Here is a 15,704-nt window from a genome sequence, read left to right on the forward strand (position 1 = left end):
CTGAGGTAGGTTTGAAACCTATTTTCTGCAAGGTTAGAAAAGGTACTGTAATACACCGTATTTCTATTTGCATGAAGTATCAGATATCGATGGCAAAAGATTGCTAAATAACAGTACTGCAGAATCAGTGAATAATCATAGTAAGGTGAAAAGCGATTTAAAGGGACTAGTACGTGAAGATGTGTCAAAAAATTAATTTTTTAAAATTTTTGTCTTAAAATATTGTCTGTAATTTTCTGAGTGAGAAAAAGTTATTTCGAAGAAATTGTCCCAAAGAAAGGTCCAAATTTAAAGGAACTGAAAAATATCTGCACACATACAACGATCCAGCGTCACGCAGACAGCTGTGTTAAAAACAAAATTTTACTGTCACTTTTTTTGTTTCTTATGACTTTTTAGTCTCTAATGTATTATTGACTCAAGATTACTAGAAAATTAATTACGTGGTAGGTCTCAGAAGCCAAATGAGAATTTTAACTACTATACATGGGAACAGCTATAATCAACTGCCCTGGTAGGGTTAAATACTTTGAAAATAGGCATGGTGTATGCTGTTCTATGTTCCAATGATTGTGAAGTGTTGAGTTTCAATTTCATTGACGGTAGTGCATGGTGAACTGAATGTGCAAGGAACTTCAATGCCATTGTCCGCACGAGATTCTTCGAAGTAGAGAAATCAGTGTTGGAATTCACAAAAAATGCAAGAGTAAGAAGTCTGAAAAAGAAAAAGGAGGAAGAACAACACCAGAAACATGATGAATATGGACCAGGGATGCATTAATGTAAGGCAGTACAGGTAGAGAAACAGGTTTTAATGTAGACTTGAATTCCCAGAAGTAGACTTTTTTGAAGTTCTGTTACACGTTGGTTCAAAAATATTAAAAACAAGACTTATCTAAAACGTATACTATTTTTATGACTTGAATTTGAAAATAAAAAATTTTTTTCAAAGACAAACTATAAGTTAATCACTGAAATATCTGATAATCATTACTAAAAGTTTTTTCAGCCACAATCAACGACCGCAATAATTTTTTAGAATTTACTTGAAAGATAAATGCAAACAACTTTCAGAAACAGATTTATGCTTCTACTTTGTTTTTATTTCGAGATACGTGCACGTATGCTGTACATAAATAATTAACATGCTTTATTTCACTTGTAATACAAAAGTACATTCAGAAAAATGTGTAAGACAAAAAGCTACGATTCGGACATAAAAATGTTCCTAAAAGTCGCCGGCCGGAGTGGCCGTGCGGTTCTAGGCGCTACAGTCTGGAGCCGAGTGACCGCTACGGTCGCAGGTTCGAATCCTGCCTCGGGCATGGATGTGTGTGATGTCCTTAGGTTAGTTAGGTTTAATTAGTTTTAAGTTCTAGGCGACTGATGACCTCAGAAGTTAAGTCGCATAGTGTTCAGAGCCATTTTTTTCCTAAAAGTTTTGTTAAAAGATGATAACTGTAACGTATGCTTACAACTGTTGCAGTTCGAGCTACACTATTTAGAAAACTGACAAATTTTTCTAGGGTTTCCCTGCTCATCTAATAATGAGAATACAGTAACGCTTTAAGAGGTCTCACGCCGTTTTCGGAGGCCGTTAATGCCGCACCGCCCTAGTTGGCCACAAAAGTTCCACTGGTTGCCTGCGAGGGGCAGTCCAAACAGCAGGCAATAGGTCTCCTAGGTTTTGCAGGCGGGCTTAAAGCAGTTGCGAGCTGTTGCCGGAGTTTAAAATGGGAGACTTGTGTCCGCGCGGTAACCTACCCCTCCTCCACCCCCTCCTCTTCCCCTCTGCCCTCCCCTCCCGCTCCACCTCCTTCCGCGCACTCCACGGAGTCGACTTGCGGGCTGTGCCTTCCGCATGCACACAGCGGGGCACAGCAGTTCTCGCGCCACGGCCGTTACCAACTTTAAACAAATATGCTAATGGCGAGGCGCCGTCTGCTCGCAGTGCTGCCAACACAACAGCCAGTCGTCTGGCACTCGGTCGATGCAGTAGACGCCGGCCAGCTTCCCATGCCGCTTCTGCTCTCCCGTTCGACGCAAACTCCGCTTACCTCGATTACTGTACTTGCAATGTACTACAGTCTGTTGTACCCACTACACGGTCGGTAGTCAGGAACACAGTGCCTGAAACTATTAAGAACAATTTCTGCAGCAAATGGCGAGGTAGAGATGCAGACAAGCCGTTCTATTCGCGTTCCGTGCCAGTGCTGGCAGCACAATGTAAAGATAGGTATACGGAAGTAAGCTTTGTTGTAACAAGAGCTCTTGGTGTTCATTGTGGGCTGAAGTACGAGGTCCTACCCACAATTCCCGGAATGCGAATATTGCATCCAAACCGTCCACAGTATAAACTTCCGCCGCTATCTGCATCTTTTCGTGTCTTTTAACTGTCAGATTACCGCGCGGCGTCATTTTGGGATCATCAGTGGGTAGGCGGCTGCTGATATCCTCACACCGCGTCTGCGACTTTCGAAATTATGGAACAAAGGATCTGCGTTAACTTAAAACTAGCACCGTGAAGCTTTCATCACATTACTGCTATAGTGGGGTCATCAAAACAACAGACGTTTCTTTAAAATTTAGTGGAATGAAAACAAAACAAATTCTTATATTCAATTTGTTCTTTGACTCTGAGCACTATAGGACTTAACTACTGTGGTCATCAGTCCCCTAGAACTTAGAACTACTTAAACCTAACTAACCTAAGGGCATCACACACATCCATGCCCGAGGCAGGATTCGAACCTGCGTCCGTAGCGGTAGCGCGGTTCCGGACTGTAGCGCCTAGAACGGCTCGGCCACTCCGGCCAGGAATTTATTCTTTGAATTAGGTCTACAACTTCCGCCGTTTCCCAATCGGTGGCAATAGTGCCAAGTGGTGGTTCTCGAATGAATACGTCAGCTTATGAAACCAATTCTCGTCATTTGCGAGAAGTTTTACCACGAAAAAATCTGCGACTGAAGCTCATTAAAGGCCGTGTAAAATCTACGTTGAGGCACCTATTAGTGGAGGATCGTGTAGAGAATGGTTCCAACGCTTCAAGTATGGTGTTTCGGACGTAGATGATCGGCATGGCGATGGGAGAGAGAAGGGTTTTTGGAGCTACTGAAATAGACGGAAATAGTCGCAGGAGATCGTTATCGAAAGCAGCTGATGCGTTTCAGCCGAGCACTGAAAGACAAACGGCCGCAATACGGCGCCAGACATGAAAAAGTGACCTCGCTGGATGACAATGTTCGACCCCCTGTCGGAAAAACGGTGAGAACATGCTTGGAAACGTTGACATTAGTAGCGCTATCTCACCCTCTATATTATCCAGACATTAATCCCTTTGTTTACTACTTTTTTCGATCAACGGCACACGGCCTAGCTGACAAGCACTTCCGATCTTATATTGCAGTGTTGGACTGATTCATGGATCCCCTCAAAAGTCAGGATTCGTATGCTGCCCAAAAGATGGGAGAAAGTAGTGGCCAGAGATGGCCAGTACTTTGAGTCGTAAATTTTTTGTAAACTTTCCACATTAACGCTTCGAATTTCGAGCAAAAAACAGGGGAAGGAAAGTTGTAGACCTTACGTGATCCTTGTGTATGTATTTGAGCGAGTGTATGTCTGTGTGTGTGTGTGTGTGTGTGTGTGTGTGTGTGTGTGTGAAAGACAGAGAGAGAGAGAGAGACAGAGAGAGAGAGACACCTGTTACTTTTTTTATAGAAGTACCACAGGTCCCATGTCAGGCTATGACGCGTTTCTCAGCCGTGAGCTCCCAAGGATGGACTCGAATTATGTATGATCGAATACTTAAGTAGTACACCTAGTCGTCTGATCTAGCTTTTTCAGAATCCTGCCTCCTCCTGAAAATGAAACTGAAATTGAGGAAATCTGATTTTTTTTTTGTTTTAAATTTTGTCAGGCTCAGTTGCATGAATACAAATTTCTACTGCAATGGTTGCAGATTTCTGACTGACACTCCAAACCACACACTAACTGTAACCATTGAGGTGTAACATTAGGCACATAGGCTAACTTATCAATGAGAGTACTAGTTGCCCAGAGCTCGACTTTCTGTGCAGATGTTACTCGTTCCTTTTGGTGTCATATTGTATAATTAGAACAAAAATGTGTGAGGTTTGACAATGGGCTTGTTAGCCCGAAATCGGTAACCACTGCAGCAGCAAAAATTGTATAGTCATGCAAATATATATATATATATATATATATATATATATATATATATATATATATATATATATACGGCACTGCATTCGGCAACGCCTATATAAGACAACAAGTGTCTGGCGCAGTTGTTCGGTCGGTTACTGCTGCCACAATGGCACGTTGTCAAGATTTAAGTGAGTTTGAACGTGGTGTTGTAGTCGCCCACGAGGGATGGGACACAGCATCTCTGACGTAGCGATGAAATGGGGATTTTCCCGTACGACCATTTCACGAGTGCACCGTCAATGTCAGGAATGCGGTAAAACATCGGATCACCGACATCGCTGGGCCGGAAAACGATCCTGCAAGAACGGGACCAACGACGACCGAACAGAATAGTTCAGCGTGACCGAAGTATAACCCTTCCACAAATTGCTGCAGATTTCAATGCTGGGCCATTAACAAGTGCCAGCGTGCGAACTGTTGAACGAAACATCATCAATACGGGCTTTCGGAGCCGAAGTCCCACTCGTGTGCTCTTGATTACTGAACCCCAGAAAGCTTTACACCTCGTCTGGGCCCGTCAGCATCGTCACTGGACTGTTGATGACTGGAAACATGTTGCCTGGGTGGACGAGTCTCGTTTCAAATTGTATCGAGTGGATCGACGTGTACGGGTACGGAAATAATCTCATGAATCCATGGACCCTACGTCAGCAGGGGACTGTTCGTGCCGGTGGAGGCTCTGTAATGCTGTGGAGCGTGTACAGGTGGAGTAATGTGGGACCCCTGCTATATCTGTGGCAGGTGATACGTACGTAATCATTCTGTCTGATCACCTGCCTCCACTCATGTCCATTGTGTATTGCGAATGACGTGGGCAATTACAACAGGACAATGCGACACCCCACACGTTCAGAATTACTACAGAGTGGCTCCAGCGCTATTTCAGGCAATAGTCGAGTCGAGGCCACCTCGTGTTGAGCCACTTCTGACTTCTGCGTGCTCTTGGGGCCCTACGCGATATTAGACAGGTGTACCAGTTTCTTTGGCTCTTCAGTGTATATATACAGGGTGATTCAAAAGAATAACACAAATTTAAAAATGTGTATTTAATGAAAGAAACATAATATAACCTTCTGTTATACATCATTACAAAGAGTATTTAAAAAGGTTTTTTTTCACTCAAAAACAAGCTCAGAGATGTTCAATATGGTCCCCTCCAGACACACGAGCAATATCAACCCGATACTCCAACTCGTTCCACACTCTCTGTAGCATATCAGGCGTAACAGTTTGGATAGCTGCTGTTATTTCTCGTTTCAAATCATCAATGGTGGCTGGGAGAGGTGGCCGAAACACCATATCCTTAACATACCCCCATAATAAAAAATCGCAGGGGGTAAGATCAGGGCTTCTTGGAGGCCAGTGATGAAGTGCTCTGTCACGGGCTGCCTGGCGGCCGATCCATCGCCTCGGGTAGTTGACGTTGAGGTTTCATAACTAACCTTTTTCGTAGGACTCTCCATACAGTTGATTGTGGAATTTGCAGCTCTCTGCTAGCTCTGCGAGTCGATTTTCCTGGGCTGTGAACAAATGCTTGCTGGATGCGTGCTACATTTTCATCACTCGTTCTCGGCCGTCCAGAACTTTTACCTTTGCACAAACACCCATTCTCTGTAAACTGTTTATACCAACGTTTAATACACCACCTATCAGGAGGTTTAACACCATACTTCGTTCGAAATGCACGCTGAACAACTGTCGTCGACTCACTTCTGCCGTACTCAATAACACAAAAAGCTTTCTGTTGAGCGGTCGCCATCTTAGCATCAACTGACGCTGACGCCTAGTCAACAGCGCCTCAAGCGAACAAATGTACAACTAAATGAAACTTTATAGCTCCCTTAATTCGCCGACAGATAGTGCTTAGCTCTGCCTTTTGTCGTTGCAGAGTTTTAAATTCCTAAAGTTGTGGTATTCTTTTTGAATCACCCTGTATATTAAGAAATTTCTTTGGTACTGAACAATTGCGGATCCACCATCCCGAGGCAGCATGCCTCGAATCAGAAACTGAAGTGGAAAGTTCGGCATTTTGACTCTACAGAAGAGATTAAAGCGGGATCGCAAATTAATTTTGAACACTATTCAACCAGCAGAGTTGGCAGCACTGCTTACATCAACGGAAAAATTGTTGGAAATTTGCACCCAAATGTAAACGCCTACTTTGAGGGTGACGGTGGAAATTGAAATGTAAGGTAATTTTGCTAATTATTACAGGGATATTCTCACAAATTATGGGTAGGGCCTGGTAGTGTAACTTGCCAGAGATCAGACTTCGTCGGCCATGTCTTACACATAGGGATTAGGCTTACGCCTCTTCGCTCTTCACAAAGGTAAATCAGCGCAGACGGTGACAAAACTGCTTGTGTATATTGGTTACAACCGACCGGTGTTCAGTCGTAACACCAGCGTTAGCAGAACAGTTTAAGGAAACAGTGCTCGCTAAGGAACGCACATAATACACACGGACTGCTTACGGTAAGAAGACATGTTGCAAATCGTGTCTCTCTGCCAAAATGTCGCATGGTGAAGCTGAGAAATTGAGGCATCGGTTAATGGATGACAGACCTGGATGAAAATATTCACAGATATTTATTCCTGGAAACATTATAAACATCCACCACTGCTTCTAGCATGAGACAGTGTAGTTTTCCACAAAATGAAGGTGAAACTTTTCTTTGTCGTTCAAGTCATGATGAATATAAATAGTTGGAGAGCCGTTCAGAAGGTAGTGGTGAAGGCACCATATTAAATTTCTCCACAATACGCTTTATTCCAGGTATTATAGGCCAGGACTCTGTGGACGGGTAATTTTGCTACGTTTTTTGAACGTTTAGGAGAAGTAATGGGAGATTTGAAGCTTGAGGGTAGACCGATAGATAAGACTAGATTGCTCGACGCCCCAAGGCCAACAAGACCAGATAGTAATTAGGAAGCCCAAAACAAGAAAAACAGCTAAGCTAAAAAAACTAAGACAATGAATATAACTCTCTGAGTAATGCAGACGAGTACAATGGAAGCGTCGCACGTGTGACGAATACATTTTCTTTATTCAGAGCTTCTTTACATACAAGTCTGTTATTTAGATACTGATGAATACAGTAACTTTTTACTGAGTGTAGTCTTTTGAGTCCCGATAACATATAAAAATTGCATAACTTAAAAATTTCCACAAAATTAACCTTCATTCTCATCGTATGCAGTCCAAAAACAAAGGAAGTAGGTTACAGTACACTTGTTCGCCCACAGCTTGAATACTGCTCACCGGTATGGAATCCGTACCACGTAGGGTTGATAGAAGAGATACAGAAGATCCAACGGAGAGCAACGCGCTTCGTTACAGGATCATTTAGTAATCGCGAAAGCGTTACGGAGATGATAGATAAACTCCAGTGGAAGACTCTGCAAGAGAGACGCTCAGTAGCTCGGTAAGGGCTTTTGTTGAAGTTTCGAGAACATACCTTCATCGAGTAGTCAGGCAGTATATTGCTCCCTCCTACGTATATCTCGCGAAGAGACCATGAGGATAAAATCAGGGAGATTAGAGCCCACACAGAGGCATAGCGACAATCTTTCTTTCCACGAACAATACGAGACTCCTCCGTCAAACACCGTCAGGTGGCTTGCGGAGTATGGATGTAGATGTAGATGTGGAATACAAAAATCAAGGCTCAAAAAGTAAACAACCGAGAGTTTCATGAGGGTCATTCACTCTTGGAACTACTTGCACATAGATTTAGCAACCTTCCATGATTTCCTGTGGAAAAAAGCTCAGAAACACTTACATAGCAGATTCACAGCTTACATCAACATTTGGTCCGATCTCTTCAGACAACTCATGCACGGTTGCTGCTACGCTGTACGCTGTGAAGCACCTTATCTATGAGTTTATCGTGGCAGGCTCATCGTCACTATCGTCATCAATATCGCCATGAACTGTATTTTCAATAAATAGTTCCGGACATGGCAAAAGAATTGAAGTTCCTGATGCACTTTCCTGATGGAGAAAATTCACAGAAGCATCCGCAGGGTCACTTTCAGCCACTCGGAATTTCTTCTTCTAAAAGAAGGACGTTTAGATTATGGGTGACGTTCCGCAACATAAATGAACACATAATGCCTGAAACAAATTCGTAAGCAACAAGCAAAAAAGGGCCTAAAATTTAATAAATTTGGATCCAATTACAAAATTAATTATGAAACATTCAACCTCAGTAGTTTCTTGTAACCGTTCGCAAAATCCGTAGTACAAACTCAGATTTACGTTGCAATAACATTCCATCAGAACTACTGACGGCTTTGGGAGAGCCAGTCCTGACAAAACTCTACCATCTGGTTCAAAAATGGCTCTGCGCACTATGGGACTTAACATCTGAGGTCATCAGTCCCCTAGAACTTAGAACTACTTAAACCTAACTAACCTAAGGACATCACACACATCCATGCCCGAGGCAGGATTCGAACCTGCGACCGTAGGGGTCGCGCGGTTCCACACTGAATCGCCTAGAACCGCTCGGCCACACCGGCAGGTTTACCATCTGGTGAGCAACATGTATGAGACAGGCGAAAAACCCTCAGACTTCAAGAAGAATATAGTAATTCCAATCCCAAAGAAAGGAGGTACTGACAGATGTGAAAATTACCGAACAATCAGTTTAATAAGTCATGTATGCAAAATACTAACGCGAATTCTTCACAGACGAACGGAAAAACTTGTAGCAGCCGACCTTGGGGAAGATCAGATTGGATTCCGCAGAAATATTGGAACATATGAGGCAATACTGACCCTACGACTTATCTTAGAAGCCAGATTAAGAAAAGGCAAACGTACGTTTCTAGCATTTGTAGACTTAGAGAAACCTTTTGACAATGTTGACTGGAATACTCTCTTTCAAATTCTGAAGGTGCAGGGGTAAAATACAGGGAGCGAAAGGCTATTTACAATTTGTACAGAAACCAGATAGCAGTTGCAAGAGTCGAGGGACTTGAAAGGTAAGCAGTGGTTGGGAAGGGAGTGAGACAGGGTTGTAGCCTCTCCCCGATGTTATTCAATCTGTATATTGAGCAAGCAGTGAAGGAAACAACAGAAAAATTCGGAGTAGGTATTAAAATCCATGGAGAAGAAATAGAAACTTCGAGGTTCGCCGATGACATTGTAATTCTGTCAGAGACAGCAAAGGACTTAGAAGAGCAATTGAACGGAATGGATAGTGTCTTGAAAGGAGGATATAAGATGAACATCAACAAAAGCAAAACGAGGATAATGGAATGTAGTCGAACTAAGTCGGGTGATGCTCAAGGAATTAGATTAGGAAATGAGACACTTAAAGTAGTAAAGGAGTTTTGCTATTTGGGGAGCAAAATAACTGATGATGGTCGAATTAGAGAGGATATAAAATGTAGACTGGCAATGGCAAGGAAAGCGTTTCTGAAGAAGAGAAATTTGTTAACATCGAGTATTGATTTAAGTGTCAGGAAGTCGTTTCTGAAAGTTCATGTATGGAGTGTAGCCATGTATGGAAGTGAAACATGGACGATAACTAATTTGGACAAGAAGAGAATAGAAGCTTTCGAAATGTGGTGCTACAGAAGAATGCTGAAGATAAGGTGGGTAGATCACGTAACGAATGAGGAGGTATTGAATAGGATTGGGGAGAAGAGAAGTTTGTGGCACAACTTGACTAGAAGAAGGGATCGCTTGGTAGGAAATGTTTTGAGGCATCAGGGGATCACAAATTTAGCATTGGAGGGCAGCGTGGAGGGTAAAAATCGTAGAGGGAGACCAAGAGATGAATACACTAAGCAGATACAGAAGGATGTAGGTTGCAGTAGGTACTGGGAGATGAAGAAGCTTGCACAGGATAGAGTAGCATGGAGAGCTGCATCAAACCAGTCTCAGGACTGAAGACCACAACAACAACAACTTAAGATTCTTGCAGCTTCTCAACCACGTCAAGAAAATTATGTAACAAATATTTACAGACACAAATCTCCTAAATCACATAGCAAACGCTGCAGGCCTGCTGTTGTTTTGAACGCTGTAAGCGACGACTACATTGCACTAAAATGATGGCAAAAACAAACACTTCCTTTATACCACTTACTCCAGAAGTAGATACTCGTTCTCAGGCTCTGCAGTTGCCTCAGTGACTCCAGTAAGTAGATGCGCTGCAAATAACGGCGATTTTCCAGCCTTGTGGTTTCGTTGGTTCTGTAAGTAGGCTGTTCAGATTTTTATGTTGGTAACGTCACGTAGCGCTCTGTATGAAAATCACTGGCTGTGCTGTGTGCAGTCTGTGGCTGATTAACAGCATTGTTGGTTCTAAGGACATACCAGAAAGATTGTGAGCGCACAGGTGGTGGTTTATGGACTTGCTATATTGTCTGCAAGACTCTTTAATGGTGATTGTGCATCCTCACAGTCGCAACAAAAAATGGCTCTGAGCACTATGCGACTTAACTTCTGAGGTCATCAGTCGCCTAGAACTTATAACTAATTAAACCTAACTAACCTAAGGACATCACACACATCCATGCCCGAGGCAGGATTCGAACCTGCGACCGTAGCGGTCACGCGGTTCCAGACTGAAGCGCCTTTAACCGCACGGCCACACCGGCCGGCCAGTCGCAACAGATGGCTGCTGGCCATCTCTACAAGGACTACAGTGCGTCTACACTTTTGATGACTCACCAATACCATTATTTCTACAAGGACTGCAGTGGGTCTGCACCTCTGGTGGCCCACCAATACCTTAATCTCTACGAGGACTACAGTGGGTCTGCTCTGTGATTACCTACCTACCAATATTCTTCAAAACTTCGACTGACTCTGCGGTGGGTATGCTCTGTTGTGGCCCATTACCTGTTTGCATGTTGTAATGGTAGTTGAATTACGTAACCATTACGGCAGTTCACCTGAACCTCTCGAAACCAGCAATATTCTACCTTATTTCTGTAAAGTAGTTAAAATATTTCTGAGACAACATTCAAATATAATTTCATTAATGTAGAGATACTTTGATACATCGATATGTTTATATTGCAATGATATTATTCTTATGTGTATTCTTTCTTTTGTCACTATGACATTTGACGTATTTGTAACTCTGAATTTTGGCCGCGTAAGCGATTAGTAGTTAGTTAGAGAGTCGGACCTGGAGAAGGTCAAGTCTTCGACGTCATGTTGGAAAGACGCATATTGTAGTCAGCTTATAAAATGTGAACTTTAACAGTAAGGAAGATGTTTTCAAGTATGTTTTGTATTGTGAAGTGATGTTTTGTGTGTTACGTAATATTGCAGCAAAAGTAATAAAAAAGAAGTGTAACTTAAATTCGGAGGGCTGATTACTTTTTTACATCACCATTGTCCTGCAAAAGTGTAATGCTCAAGAATGGTTTGTGAAGCGCATCTACAAAACTTTTGAATGTATCAGAATAAAACCTAGGCCTCTTTGCATCCGAGCTTGGAATCATCACCACCTAGATTTTCGACGATTGAGCCATGATTTTACGAGACCATCGTGGGAAACACGAAAAGATGAGTGCCTAGTTTATTCATTATTACATGAAATGACTTTATTAACTGTGCTCTAATGACACCTGCCACATAATAACTTTGTTGTTGCCCGAAAATGCAGTATTTAGCAGCGTGAGCAACGCCACAATCATTATTAAATTTTGACCTTTGTTGTGGTAGGGTTGTTAGAATGTCAAGAGTCAGCACTGTCTTTCCGTTGAAAGGACAACACTACTTCTTCAAGACTGCATGGGAATCCATTACTTCCGTGAGCATTTTCTTTTACTGCTCAGACTTTGAGAAGAAAACTGCAATTACTACTGTGATGAATGATCAGGACTGTCTGTATGGACTGTGAGAAAATCTTTGCTTTTGACAAACAGTGTGTCAATAAGTGTGTGGATTTGATATCTTTGTTATTGTAATTATGAAAAAGTTTTTCAAATCTGTATTGGTCAGTGCCCAAAACAATTTGTGAAATTTTTTGTGGGGAGCTTGGGGGCTATGTAAGTATGCTGTTTAGGTTTTTATGTTGGTAACGTCACGTAGCACTCTGTATGAAAATCACTGGCTGTGCTGTGTGCAGTCTGTGGCTGGTTGGCATTGTTGGAATATTCGCTATTATAGTGTTGGGCAGTTGGATGTGAACAGCGCGTAGAGTTTGCAGTTGGAGGTGAGCCGCCAGCAGTGGTGGATGTGGGGGGAGAAATGGCGGAGCTTTGAAAGCGGATGATCTGGACGTGTGTCCATCAGAAATAGTAAATTTGTAATACTGGATATCATGAACTTTTGAACATTACTAAGGTAAATACATTGTTTGTTCTCTATCAAAATCTTTCATTTGCTAACTATGCCTATCAGTAGTTAGTACCTTCAGTAGTTACAATCTTTTATTTAGCTGGCAATATTGGCGCTCGCTGTATTGCAGTAGTTCCAGTAACGAAGATTTTCGTGAGGTAAGTGATTGATGAAAGGTACAGGTTATTGTTAGTCATGGCCAATCTTTTGTAGGGATTATTGAAAGTCAGATTGGGTTGCGCTAAAAATATTGTGTGTCAGTTTAATGTTGATCAGGATACGTAAATAGAGAAATGTGTGAGTGCGTTCAGTTCTGCTCAGCTGTTTGAAAATCAAATAAAGTAAGAAGTTTATCAGAACAGTAATTGATAAATTTTTCTAAGGGGACGTTTCAGTTCTTGTACTGCAACACGCCGTAGGCGGCTGCTTCGTGGCTCACAGAAGTTCCTCCTGACACTCCCCAACGCCTGCACCCCACCACAAGTAGCTCAACCAACGCCTATATCCCGATCCCCACTTACATTTATTTTCTTAAGACGAATCAGCTTAATTCCTCTTGTAGTTAAGTTAAATCAGCTGTCTCATGAATCGGTAGTACCTCGGCTATTTTGTTTAGCTTTTGACGCTTTGGTTCATCCTGTATGATGTTGTATACTGTTTCATCCCCTATATTGTTCTTTCCTATTGGGCGATAACTCTCAAATATGTTTCATAAGTAAAACGAGACAAGCTAGTTCTGAAAACCCGTTTCTGAACAGAAACAACGCAGCTGACGAATGAGAAAATATAAAAATGACACCGATAGCGAGAAGGAGAGCCAGTACCAGGAATGGCAAATATCATGCCAGGAAAAAGAACAGAATTTTGGGCTTTCCCTGTTTTGATTACCTAATAAATCATATATGTTGATAATTCTCTTACCAGAATGAAAAATGAAGTAGGAATTAATCGATTCGCACAATTTTCCTGGGTGCCTGCTCAGGTTCGTCGTTCAAAGCTTGCTTAATGTGCCGGAAAATAGCTACACTAAGACAGATGTTTGAATGGCTATACAAATGGCCGCTGGTCCCTGCTAAATCAAAATCCCTTTGTCTCATGTTCCTAGCTCAAATACACGTATTTGTTAGAGCACTTCGTTGCTGTAATAGTTCAGACATATTTGTTACAGCGCTTCTCCGCCCCCCCATCCCTTCTTCTAGATAGGTCCAGGGCTGCTGCAGTTACCTTCTTTCACCCTTCTCCCCCGCTCCTACAGGCAATCCTCACAGTGTAATTCCTATAAGAAAGCTTCTCTACATTCGACGCCTCGATCCGGTTTTAATTTCTTCTTTTCATCATTATACTGTATGACATCTATAAGCTCTGAATGTGTTACGATTTTACACCTCGGCACGGTAGATGATAGTGTTCCGTCAGGGAATTAGCCACACTCTGTAATAACAAAAAACGGAGTGAATTTCTAGACGATGGAGTTCCGCAGAAGTCTCGCGTCATCCGTGCAGACGTGATGATACAAAAGGATGAAGACAGAGTACGAAATGAAAAGATAAGTGAATGGTTAGCGTGTCCAATTGGCATGTGGCGGAGCCACGTTCGATTCTGGTTACTAGCAGCGATTTTTCATTGGTGTAACGGAGTGCACTCAGCTGCGATCTGCCAGAAAGTGGAGCTTGCCTTCCCTGCGTTGCTGAGCTTCGATTGATTCAGTAGTTCCATTCCGAGCGGGTTTTACAGAAATATTGTAGGTTGTGAAATAGTGTCACTTATGCGTATCACTTTGAAGTATAGTGCAGCATTCAATAAAAGTTACTTGGCCTTCCGTAATAATGCGTAAATTTCTTTTTGAAGTTCCCTCGTAAATTTGGTTTCAATAGATTGTACTACGTGCCTGGAGGCATTAATGTGAGAAGTTTATATTATTTAATTTTTTGCATGAAGGCTTTCTTTTCGTCTGTCACCTTTCTGCTGATGTCGTAACAACCAACCATTTCACGCCAGAACAGGCCCAATCGCTATCAGGAAAAACACGCTGACATCGAAATTACCCTCTAGAGTCACTTGACTAATGAGACAAAGACCTCCCAGATTTGAGGCCAGAAAACTCTCTCTCTTCCGCTCTGAAAAGATGGCTCAGCAGATTCTAAATGGCTTTGTCCCCTCCTTCCCCTACTCCTTCTAGATAGGTCTGGAGTTACCTTCTTTCGCTTCCTCCCCCACGCCTACAAGCAATCCTGTACAATTCCCATAGGCGATGTGGTAACAAAAAAAAAAAAAAAAAACTAACATTTTACATGTAATACCCAGTCGTTGCAGCCAGCTATATACGTGCTAAATCGACAGATCGAAGTCCGAGGGCAGTACAGAACCCGCACTAAGACGCAGCATAGCTCAGCATTGTTACAACAACAATCAGGAGAACTGGAAGTGAGACCACGTGACTGCATACACGTATTTATACAGAGAGACACATTACGTCCTCCTGTGTCTTAATGCTGCTCCAGGACAGACGGCCTCATGTCGTCTCTCCCTTCCTTTCTCGTATTTTTCGTCTGCCTTTGTCTCTTTAGGAACATGCGACTGCACCTCTTTCTATTATTCAGCACCAGCTGAGAACCCGGCGTTGCCCTGCTATGCATTTATTCCAATCCTCCTTTAGCCCGTCTCTTCCTGCTCCTCTCTGTCCACCTCCACCGACCGCTCTCTCTGTCGATCCACTCGTACACCATCTCTCTTTCCATCTCCGCCTCTTCCCTTTCTCTATCCCATCCCCGGTCTGTCTCGCTAATACAGTTAGTAACAAGGAAGTAATAAATTAAAACGTTATACTTCATGTGATAGTTTTACTACACGAACAGCGAAAATGTACAAAGTGATAAGCTTTTTGCGGTGGTTGAGAGCGAGAAAAAGTTTTATAAGGGTTTGAAATTATGCGTAAAGTTTGTTGGAATTCACTAAAGTGCTGTCATTCTGCAATACTGGATATTTAAAATATGGATTCTCGCACTATATGAGAAAAAGAGTCTTTTCACCCCCATCTCTTTGACAGATAGGTGGTTGTTACCTTCACAGCGATTCTTTCCAGGCGATAAGTGATATAAGTACCAAGTTTGGTTGACAACTGTCGAGAGGTTTAGGAGATGTGAAACAACATATGCACAAATTCAC

This window comes from Schistocerca serialis, chromosome 7 (assembly GCF_023864345.2).
Source record: "Schistocerca serialis cubense isolate TAMUIC-IGC-003099 chromosome 7, iqSchSeri2.2, whole genome shotgun sequence".
Classification (NCBI taxonomy): Eukaryota; Metazoa; Arthropoda; class Insecta; order Orthoptera; family Acrididae; genus Schistocerca; species Schistocerca serialis.